We start from the raw sequence: 12,852 nt of genomic DNA, 5'->3' as shown, positions 1-12,852 counted from the left end.
TCAAGATGGTGAAAGGGTTTAACAAGGTTGCCTTTGCTTCAGAAGTAAAGAAACTATCTTTCAGGTTACAGGTTGCTTGAAAATGTCTCACCATCTTGCAAAAGGCATTGAGTGAAAGTCACTCAGTTGCGTCTGACTCTTTTGTGACCTCATTGACTACAGAGTGCTTGGAATTCTCCAGGCCAGAATACTGGAGTGGGTAGCCGTTCCCTTCTCCAGGGGATCTTCCCAACCCAGGGATCAAATCCAGGTCTCCTGTATTGCAGACAGATTCTTTACCAGCTGAGCCACCAAGGAAGACCACTGCATTAATTTTTATTAGGAAGTTCCAAATACCTCTCTTGGGCTTTCAGTTTGGAGGTTTGCTGTTTCATTATTTCAAGTCCATTTATGTATTGAGGCACCAGTGTGCACACTGCACATTCACACACAAATTATTAATATAAAGCTTTAACAATTTTGTAAACAGGCTAATGAATAAAGTAATAATCTTATGCTTTCCAAGGTAGAATAATTAAATATAATTTTTTCTTTAATATGTTTCTTACTTATTAGTTGGGGTTTGGTCTGGCTTGAGACTAACAGTATTTTCCTCTCACTTTTATAAAAGCTTAGGTAGGAGTAGAGGTGTGTACTAGCTTGCTAAGACTGCTGAAACAGAATACTACAGACTGGGCAAATTAAACAACAGAATGTTATTTTCTCACAGTTCTGGAGGCTGGAAGTTCATCAACACATCAGTCAGTTTGATTTCTTCTGAGATTGCTCTCCTTGGCTTGCAGCCTTCTTGCTGTGTCTTGCAACCTTTCATCTGTGCACAAACATGCCTGCTGTTGCTCTGTATACGCTAATATTCTCTATTTATTAGGATACCAGTCAGATTGGATTAGGACCCACCTAACGGCTTCATATTTACTCAACTGCCTCATTCAAAGGTCTATCTCGATATATAGCCACATTTTGAGCTATTAAAAACTTTGGCTATGACACACAAATTTTGAAGGGATACAATTCAGTTTATATGAGGGTGTTAGAGTGATTCTCTGAAAGTTCTGCCTTGCTTGTCTGCCCTTTTCCTGATTCACTGTCTACACAGAGAAGCTTTAACTGGGAATTCTTTCATTGACACTCATTGGCATTTTTGCTTTGCCAGCTTCTTCAGCTCTAAGTCTAGAACATGAGGCAAAGAAAAAACCCAAGGAACTCACACCGTATTGTTCCTTGGGCCCCCAGACTGGTAGCCTGTTTACCGTATTCTTCCCTCTGTTCATTTTATATATAACAACCCAGGCTATAACTGTACTCAGCAGGAAGAACCCACTCCATCTCCCCACAATCAAGATTCTTACCCTTGTTTTATAAACAACTTTCTAAAAAATAGTGATGACTAGAATTAGAAAAGAACTGCACTAAAATATAAGATAATGGAAAAGATAAACAGGAAATAGAGTCACCACATAGTAACTCAGTAAAGCTCTATTTTGAATTTCAAATGTCAAAATTCCTACTTCTTTCTTCCACTAGGAAAGTCCCTCCCATTTACTTGAAGAAATTGTACTAACAAATAATTGATCTTTTAAATAACTGATCTTCCATATGATTGACATAACGAAGATGCATACAAATGTTATATATAGCCAGAGACCCTCAAGACAAAAAGATAACCTATAGCCTAATATAGTTCAAAATAAGCTCAATTTCCAAGTATAGATTTGGTTTCTTCTTTACTAAATCCATCAATTGAAAATGAATCAATATATTATATGCCCACTTTGTTCCAGTTTAGCCAAATAATTTGAGCAACTGATTCATTATGCATCTTAGCAAATACTGTGTCAATTTATACCAGCTAGGCCCTCATTACACTAGGAAGGCAACATTCTATAACAGAAGGTGACCTGAAAGCTAGTCCTTTTTTGCCACTAAGTTGATTTATAGTTTTGGGTAATTAATAATATTTTTTTTCATAGTTAAGAAAATCAAGCAACAATATCAAGCTGTAAAAATATCACTAATATTTCACCCAACAGCTTTTAAAACTTGATATATATCTATACCTATATTTCATATTTTCCATACATATCCCATGGTACATGTACGTTGAAAAAATATACTCAATTATCTTTTGTAAACATGCATTTTTTTGTGAACATTTTTTTAAATTAATTTATTTAATTGGAGGCTAATTACTTTTTACCATATATTGACATGAATCTGCCATGGGTGTACGTGTGTTCCCCATCCTGAACCCCCCTCCCATTTCCCTCCTCATCCCATCCCTCAGGGTCATCCCAGTGCACCAGCCCTGAGCATCCTCTCTCATGTGTCGAACCTGGATAGGCGATCTGTTTCACATATGATAATATACATGTTTCAATGCTATTCTTTCAAATCATCCCACCCTTGCCTTCCCCCACAGAGTCCAAAAGGCTGTTCTTTACCTCTGTGTCTCTTTGCTGTCTCGTATATAGGGTCATCGTTACCATCTTTCTAAATTCCATACATGTGTGTTAGTATACTGTATTGGTGTTTTTCTTTCTGACTTACTTCACTCTGTATAATAGGCTCCAGTTTCATCCACCTCATTAGAACTGATTCAAATGCATTCTGTGTAATGGCTGAGTAATATTCCATTGTGTATATGTACCACGCTGTCTTATCCATTTGTCTGCCGATGGACATCTAGGTTGCTGCCATGTCCTAGCTATTAGGAAAACGTATGAGAATTCATTTCTTCTGCTATGAAATAGTTTCTAGACCTGCATCAGGACTGTTATGTTGGACAAAATGCCAAGAAGGAGACAATAAGAAGCAGAAGGTGAGAGCTATGAATGATTCTGAGACACAATGGCACTTCTCAGAGCGAGCAAGGGGGTAGAAAGTCTGGCAGTGGGCATGCTCAGACCCTGATCATCCAGCAACACTGGGAACACAGCCACCTCCCCTTGACTCAGAAGGACTTTCATGCTGTCATAATCTATTCTTTTAAATGAAGGACTTGACCTTGGTTCCTAATGACTCCGGGAGTTCTCCAGATCATTCTTCCTTTACCCTTCACCGTGTATTTGGGCATGCATACAAATGACACCCCCTTGGTTAGGGATATGACTCACAGCACGAAATCAAACAAAAACCTCGTATCCAAAAAAGTAAAATGGAGTTAATTAATTTCATGTTTAGTGATATTTTTTTTTAATTTGCTTCATAAATGAAACATGCTAGTACTAATTCTCAAATGATGACTGTTAATAGATAATAAAAGCTTATTTGGCTCTTTCAAATATGGAGCTTTCCATTTTCAAACTTCTCTGAGATCTCTTGATAACTCACACTTGGAGATAATTGAATATATGACATATTTTGAAGGGTAACTGTTGATTGCTGATTGAGCAGATAAATAAGAAATTATTCAATGAGAAGAACAGTTGGCTCAAAGTCACTACAATAAAGGGCACATATTTGCAGGCTCATTACTCCACACAAAATATTCAAGACAGTCTAATTAATTAAAATTTTCCTTTAGGCCATCGGTTTCCTGATGTTTTCAATTCTGTTTTTCAGCAAATATCATCAGTGTGAATACATGAGAGTTTTATGACTGTTTTACCTCCCTATTTACTTTTTGCGTAAATATTTCTAAAACAAAGTAATCCTAAAATAAGATTATAAGATTTAACAATCTGAGTAACAATTGGAGATTTAACCATTTAAATAGTACAAATAGGGTGGCTCAGACAGTAGTAAATCCACCTGCAATGAAAGATATCTGGGTTTGATCCCTGGGTTGGGAAGATCCCCTGGAAGAGGGCACAACAACCCACTCCAGTATTCTTGCCTGGAGAATCCCATGGACAGAGCAGCCTGGTGGGCCACAGTCCATGGGGTCACAAAAAGTCAGACATGAAGAACAGCACAGTAGTACAAGTACTATTTTATTTTGGGTAAATAAAAACCCCATGCCACTTCATTTATTAGAGGTATGTGTGTGTATGTATGTATATATGTTTATGGACATAATCTGTATACAGTAAGCTACAGCTGAGGAATAAAAAGTTTATAATTTAGTCAATGAAAACTTTTAAAAATATATGATAACCTGTTCCCTGATTAAGTGAATAAACTTTTTAATAGATTCTAATAAAGATGAAAGCATCCTCATGTATTAATAAGTCATCATTATATTCTATAAGATTATCATTAATATGTCTTTTCATCCTCCTTATTACTCTTTCTCTTGTATCATACTTTATGTTTCTACATTGTACCTATCCCCACCTGACATTTTTATTGTTTATACTCATATTTGATTACCTGCTCTATGAGAAAAAAAGTTTGCTTAATAGCCATCCATTTAACTACTCCCCTCATAAAAAATGACACGAGAACCTTGCAATATTTCCAGAATCTTCAACAGTGCTTCTTTGAAACATGATGGGCTGATGTTCCTTTAAGAAAATCATCTGATTTTAATTCTATCAAAGAGAAAATATCTTGGCATTCTGGATGGCATAGATAAGATCGAGAACATCACTTTAGTAGTTATGCCTATGCAGGACCCAGGTTCGATCCCTGGGTCAGGAAGATGCCCTGGAGAAGGAAATGGCAGTATTCTTGCCTGGGAAATCCTATGGACAGAGAAGCTTGGTGGGCACAGTCAATAAAGTGGCAAAGGAGTCAGACACCACTTAGTGACTAAGCAACAACAATAATGGTTACTAGACCTGGGGCAAAGGTCTTATTTTTAATGGTAAGCACATCATTCTGTGATTCTTTCTAGCAATATACCATTCCCCAGCTCTCTTTACATCACCCTTGTAACATCCTGGATATCAATGCAAAAGTTGTAGATCTAGGGTCTTGCCCAACTTATTGCACAGAATAAAGCCCTTAATCTTTTCACTTAAGACAGGGCACACTTAGTATTCTTTTTGTTTCTGTATCAAAAGTTCACTTTAGTTAAGAGGCCATTAATTCATTCCTTTTTATTACAATAGCCACTGAGGATTATGCTAGTTTAAAATTAAGCAACCATAAAAATTGACCTTCAAAATGCATTGATCCTTCATATTTGTTGATAAGCAATGAAAATATGAACAGACTGCTTGAGAGATGAACAATAAGTCATAGGTGTGTGTGTGTGTGTTCTTTAATTCCACTTGAAGTATTTCAGGTGCTATACTGTGTTCTAGTCACAAACTTCTGCAGAATGAAGAGGCCAGGATTTTTGACTACTTGTCAACATTTCATTGTTTCTGTGTGATCATATACACAGTTGTTTTTTATTATTTAAGAGGTGCTCTCTGCTATCTACCAGAAGCTAATGTTTTCAAAACTTAGTGTTTAACCAACGCAGCTGATCCATTGTGTACAAAACATATACAGCATATTGTTTATAGTACCCTCTATTTTTTGGCTAGCTCAGACTGCCCTTAAATCAAGATTTTGTGTAAACCTGGCTCAAAGAAATGGAACCACAGAGAACCATAAATATGAAATGTCTTCTTTTTTCTCCAAGTATCCTTGAAGAATTAAGTTTAAGGAATAAATGAAATTTCTCCCTTGCTCACTCCATCCCAGTGAAATTTTACTATCTATCTTATCATCATGTCATTTTTTAGGGTTTTCAGTATAAAATAAATTGTTCTATTTTTATGGTTTTCCCTAGGGGTAAAAAAGATACATCAAACTACTTTTATGCACAGGATGGGAAGTTAATTTATTCTTCATATTTGACATCTAAACATGCATGAAAGCAATGAAATGTGACTTTCCTTCCATAAGAAAACTGGACAGGCCATCCAATGGGCAGCATGTCACCCAACAGGCTCATTTTTTACATTTGGTTAACACCTCTTGGATCAAGATGGTTCAGTCACAGAGTGAAGAGGAAAATCGTTCTGAGCAGGACAGCAGCCGTGCCGTCCACAGCTGCCACACGTTAAATCTGAAAAGTCATCACTCTAATCCATGGAGCTTCCCTTTGTGGCAGAGGTTTGATCTGTGGATACACTCTCCCTGGGCTCTTCACTAGTTCCTTGGGGCTATGAGGCGTCACCAACATACACAAAATTGTAAATGGGATAATAAATGTTGAAATCTCTCAGTTTTTAACACAAAGAACAGTACCAAGAGGCACATGACACTTTGGTCCTACATGGATTGAGGGCTATTTGAATTAATTTGCTATCAGCAAATAACACCTACTGTCAAGCGACCAATTCATCACAGCTCTGACAAGAAATACTCAGGAACTTCAGGGAGGAGATAAACAATGCTGGCTTCAGGACTTTAAAAGGGACTGCATTCATTCTCTTTGAGGACTTGGAGAAAACTAACAGAAATCATAGTCTGTTGACTGTGAGCCACATATGTGCAGGTGTGTGAAAAATTAATGCAAGTGTCCTTTACTGGTATCAATGCAAATATCTGGCTTTCCCTTTTCATTATGAGTTGTGTGTACGTGTTAAGAGTGATCTTTAGTAAAGTGAGGATTTTGAGAATGAGAACAGGGAGAGTGTTTGATGTTTGTCTTTGGTGTTTTTAAAATTTTATTGTTGGAGTATAATTGCTTTACACTTTTGTGTTAGTTTCTGCTGTACCTGAAACAGCTATATGTATGCATATATCCCCTTCCTCTTGGGTCTACTTCCCGCCCGCCCCACCCACAACCCTCCGCTGTAGGTCAACACAGAGCATGCAGCTAAGCCCCCTATGCTACACTGCAGCTCGTCTGCACTTAACAGTGCATTATCTGTCAATGATTCCCTCGCAATACAGCCAGACCACCCTGAACGTACTAAATCGCGTCTGATCTCAGAAGCCAAGCAGGGTCTCAGCTTAGCTAAGCCAACCAAGTACTGGTTAGTACTTGGGTGGCACAGTATTTGCTAAATATGCCCTACCTGAGCAGATTGTGGAGCACTAAATAATTAGATACATCACTGATGGAATCATTCACTTGGGTCATAATACTGTTCAGTCACAACACAAGCTCTAGAAGGAAATCAACATGAGCAGAAACGTGTGTCAAGATTTCCCAGTCTGAACAATCCTTTTAGAAATTGGTAGCATTTGTGGCCAGAGGAATACCCAAACAAATCTAAACAGATGTGTCTAATGTTTTTATAGCAATTTGTATTTAGACTGACCATTAATTATTGTTACTTAACCTACGTTCTAGAGAAGGCAATGGCAACCCACTCCAGTACTCTTGCCTGGAAAATCCCATGGGTGCAGGAGCCTGGTAGGCTGCAGTCCATGGGGTCGCTAAGAGTTGGACAGGACTGAGCAACGTCGCTTTCACTTTTCACTTTCATGCTTTGGAGAAGGAAATGGCAACCCACTCCAGTGTTCTTGCCTGGAGAATCCCAGGGAAGGCAGAGCCTGGTGGGCTGCCGTCTATGGGATCGCACAGAGTCGGACACGACTGATGCGACTTAGCAGCAACCTATGTTCACATGATCTGTCCTGGGGACCCAATATTAAGTTTAGAGATTTTAATTTTAAATGTATCAGAAAGGAGAAGTAGGAAGGAATGAAGATAGGAGGAAATAAGAAAATGAAGAGCTAATTCTTGAAAGGTCCACTGTGTGTTAATCTTATGTTCCCTTTGTATTTGCTTTTTTTTTTTTTTAACAAGCTCCCAATCCTGAATCCCCCTCCCACTTCCCACCCCATATCATCTCTCTGGATCATCCCCATGCACCAGCCCCAAGCACCCTTAATTTCATTCTGTCTTTGTGTCTGTGTGTGTGGGGTGGGGTGGGGAGAGAGGGGTCCATGTTTGTGTGTCTCACCTCTCATTCTCTAACCTGAAATTTTAATTAGGAATTATATACAGAACTCTAAGGATATATATAAAACAGTAATAAGGAAAGACAATATTCAGTACCACATAGGTCTCACATTCCAGTGTTCTTTTGCCAGGAAAACACTCATACAAAAAAACAAAATAGGGGGAAATATAAGTGAGTACGTTTGCCTTAAATTCACAAAGACAGGAATACGACCTTTTTGATTACTTCTCAACATTTTACATTTTAAGACATCATTTTTTAACTCAAATTCTCAGGATTTTTTTATTTTCTAATTATCTTACAAGTGTAGTGTTCCATGAAGAGGAATTAAAAGTATGCCACCACTTTTATTATTTTGTTTTATTAACAGTAGCCCATGAATTTTGACTTTTTGTCTTATTATGATAAGATTACATGTTAGCATCTAATTATTTTACAGATTGTTTGAGTTCTGTTTTTGCAAATAAATATTTTATATTAGCACATAACTATATATGATTACCTTTCCAAATAATTTTGTGCTTCTCTCTATTAAAATGAGTTGAATTAGAAAAGAAAAAGAAAAGAACTATTTAAAAAATTCATAGTATCATAAGAAAAGGATAATGTAGTTATATAGGAAACAGCAAGCCAATTAAACATAGAACAAAAGAATAGATGGTTTGACTTCAATCAAGCAATCCTAGCTGGAAGATGGTAGGACTGTCATATTAAAAGGAGACAATCTCTTGCCATCGAAGTATCCGTACTAAGGATATGAAGAAACACTGACCTACATATTTGAAGGGCAGATATTATGTCTTTGCATGATTAGTATCTAAAGTTTCATGAATATGCTCAATAAATGCTGGCTATAGATGTAAAAACAAGAAAACAACAAAAAAGGAGGTGCTTCTATTTAGAGTTTTTCTCTATATAGTAGGAGTGTCTAGTTAGTATTCCTATGAATACCTAGGTAGTATTCCAACTGTGTAAGATTTAAATTTAAACAGAAGATACAGTAGAACCTTTATAAAGGTAGAAGAAAGAGACATAACAGAATTATCTCTATGCGTGTGTGTTATATGTATGTGTAGTTCTCTTCACTTGACTTCATGGTTCGGAATGAATGAGTACACAACATCCCATAATAACCCTCTCCATTTCAGTTTCAGGATATTAGAGTATCTCAGGTTAAGCATTTCTCTCCTTTCATGGGTATCTTAAAATACAACTTATCCCAGGAGTGGCAAGGCACGAGGTCACTTTATCTCTTTTGATAATTAGTTTACTGAAGTAGTCCTTATAAAAGGAATTTCTTCAGGAAATATGATAAGAAATAAATCACCAGGACAAAGGGGGCTGGGGAGAATGGAAATGAATGTGAATCATATCAAAGACAAACATCATTAATTTCATAAGGTCAAGAGGTTTAGGGAGAGAATTGCAATAAATGGTGCATTTATTAAAAAGTAAGGAATTTCATGTTTTTAGGATTCCAGTTTTCCTCAGAACTTTAAATTCAAGGATGGGTAAAAGCTATTCCTTCAGGCTTATCTTTAATAAAGTCTGCTTCAATGCATTCCAAGGAATATGCTTGGCCTCTAGCTTCTCTTTGAAGGAACTATATCTTCTCTCCTGGAGAGTATTATTTATGGATCTACCATGGGTTCATATTATGGGTGATATTCAGAATCCATTTTTGGATCTATTTTTTTATGCCATTTATTGATACAAGGATGCTTAGAAGAAAGGCACCCAACCGAGTTTTATTTTTTGGTTTTGATTTTGTCATTTTCATTCATTTATAGCAGCTAACTTCCTTATCTCTTATCATCTCTTGACCAAAATCAGTGCTACACTCTCTCTGGTCAGCTTGATATTCCAATTTCTTTGGATCAATCATAGAAATATTACATAAAAGCAAGAGACACAGATCAAAAGATTTTACTCTCCTCTCTTCTCCATCAATCATAATTTCAAGTACTAGATGAGACTGGACAAACAACTGCTACACATGAATAATTAATGAAAAGAAAAAAAAATAACAGGAGACTTTTAGACATTAAATGATTTGTAAAACAATCAAGTGGACTCTAGCATACTTTGTTTAACTGGATGACTTTTACATATTTTATTTCCCATAAAAAGAAAAACTTCTTGCATGGTGTTTTTAAGGACCTTTAGGTCACACAGACGGAATTTTCCTGAAAGTTCCCTCAAACATATGTGATATAAGAAGTCTGTATGCTAAGTCACTTCAGTCATGTCCAGCTCTTTGCAACCATATGGATTGTAGCCCACCACGCTCCTCTGTCCATGGGATTCTCCAGGCAAGAAGAGTGGAGTGGGTTGCCATGCCCTCCTCCAGAGGATCTTCCTGACCCAGGGATCAAACCTGTGTCTCTTACGTCTCCTGCTTTGGCAGGCGGGTTCTTTACCACTCATGCCACATGGTATATAAACTCCTTTACCTCTCAATATTCATGGACTCTGCCAGTGCTTTGTTATTTGGAACAGTAGAAAAACCGGAGCACTATTTTGCAAGGAAACACTAGTTACTTATTTCCATTATTACTTTCTAATCCTTATCAACTTCTCTCTCATTATAATAGAAATAAATTCATATCCTCTGCTTTCCAATTAGTATCCTATACTGTGTATTACACAGTAAACCACTCACTAAAATCAGATTTTTCTATTTTTCAAATTCGACCGCTGGGAGCTACACTGTCATTATAGCCACCGCTGTTTTTGCATTTACCATTTTCTTTCTCCATTGTGCTTTCATATGTACTCACTCAAAACATAGTGAATGAAGCCCTACTCATCCATGTCACTGATCATCACAGTCACTAGATGTAAAAAGGATAAATACAGGAGTCTCATCTAATTCTCAGAAAGAAACAAGTCCTTGAAAATAAAAGATGATCCAACAGATTTCCCAAATTCAAGTGTCGATATTTCATTCTGAGACTGCACCGTAGATGAAATAATTCCAGAATACAAACAATACTATAGGTTGGAATAAAAAACTTTCCTGAACGGATAACTGCTAAGTTTTCAGTGGAATCATTATGTCCCTAAAAATCATATATTTCCTCCCTCAACATCATGAAATTTGGGGTAATCACCAACCAATCCACTATACTTATAACTTGCCTTCCTCGATCAAGGTCCTTTTAATTGTTGCTACAAAAAAGACATGCATGTCTTTCAAGCAGTAGGGAACCTGAAAATATGATGTTTGCCCAAGTTGTTTTCCATGAACTTGGAGTCAGCTATGTCTAGTTCAAGTTGAGCTGGTTAAGACTGGCTAGGACCAATGACCCTCCATCTGGGCAGGCGCAAGTATCTGTTCGGTGACCTTTTGACATCCGAGGGCTGAAGACTCCATCCTCAGATTGTGCAAAAGCCACTACAGGCTGAACAAGTCGTGTGAAGAGCGCTGCAGCTTTGTTACACTTGTGCACAATGACAATTACCTCACCTTATTCTTATTTCCAATCACCTCTCCCCAGGCCTCTCACGCCTCGGACCACACTGCTTCAGCTCCTTGCCTTCAAGAAGATAAGATTTGAGTTTTGTTCTCCCACTTCCTGGCTTAGCTGCCTCATGAATAATCTCTCTGCTGCAAACCTCAGTGTCTACATGCTCCTTGGGCAAAGAAATCTGGTAACAGCCACACACATTGTTAACAGGCCAGCTGAAGTCCTACCCAAACTCATACATCAGAGTTAGCTATCTGATGGTTAAGAATTGGAAAGAAGATGTTGAGTGAAGCAGGTAATATTATTTATCTCACAGCACAGATACTGACCCAGTCGTTGAGTTTACTCACGTTGAAAGCTAGGTGCTATCATAGGATCCTTATCTGTGTGGTAGGCTGTAGGAAAAAAAACCAAAAAAACAAAAAACCTAGGGATCCAAACGGATGAATGTTTTAGGTACCTATGAGTAACAAGCTCTAAAATGTGTTATAACTTGGACGTCACTTCGGTTGTAACCATCACACTGGCCCTAGGCAGCAAAAAGAAGTAAAGGTGTCTGTCCTCTTTACCTTGACGTCCTTTTCTCTTTATAGCACAGCCCTCCCTAGGAATTTATTTCCATGTGGCTTTGCCATCAAGTCACCTTTGAAAGTCTATTAGCCAATTCGTCACTGGGGCAGGCACATGCACTTTTTGGTATCACGTGTGGTTCTAGTTCACATGAGAACCCCAAGCCCCCTGTGGTTGTTGTCAGTTTCTTAGCTGTGTCTGATTGTTTGTGACCCCATGGACTGCAGCACACCAGGCTCATCTGTCCACCACTGTCTCCCGAAGTCTGCTCAAACTCATGTCCATTGAGTCGCTGATGCCATCCAACCATCTCATCCTCTGCTGCCTCCTTCTTTGGTCTTCCATCTTTCCCAGCATCAGGGTCTTTCCCGGTGAGTCATCTCTTCGCATCACGTGGCCAAAGTACTGGAACTTCAAATTCAGCATCAGTCCTTCCAATGAAGATTCAGGACTGATTTCCTTTAGGGTGGTTGGATCTCCGTGCAGTCCAAGGGACTCTCAGGAGTCCTCTTCAGCTCCACAGTTCGAAAGCTTCAATGTTTTGGCACTCAGCCTTCTTTACGGTCTGGCTCTCATATCCACACGTGGCTACTGTGAAAACCATAGCTTTGGCTATGCAGACCTTTGCCAGCAAATGATGTCTCTGCTTTTTAATTCACTGTCTATGTCATGAGGAGATTCTACAATTTGCTATTGTAGATGCTTTCCCCACATCCCTCTTTTCTGAATAACTGCAGGTTGCTTAAGATGTGTGCTTTCCAAACAGAGAATCTGTTCTTGGGAGAGAAGACACTAAAATAAACTGTAAGCTTATTCTGAATATTGAGCTATATCTCTTATAATTTCATAGAGAAAAAGGTATATCATGTGTAGTGAATTTCAGAAACCTAAGGTATAATTCTTAAAATAGAACACACACACACACACACACACACATACACACACATATTATTTTATTTTACCTGAATAATATAGTGAGAGTGACATAACATGAGCTTACTATTGGAATGGAAAGA

The sequence above is a fragment of the Capricornis sumatraensis genome, chromosome 5 (genome assembly GCF_032405125.1).
Source record: "Capricornis sumatraensis isolate serow.1 chromosome 5, serow.2, whole genome shotgun sequence".
Lineage (NCBI taxonomy): Eukaryota > Metazoa > Chordata > Mammalia > Artiodactyla > Bovidae > Capricornis > Capricornis sumatraensis.
This window is presented reverse-complemented; position numbering follows the sequence as displayed.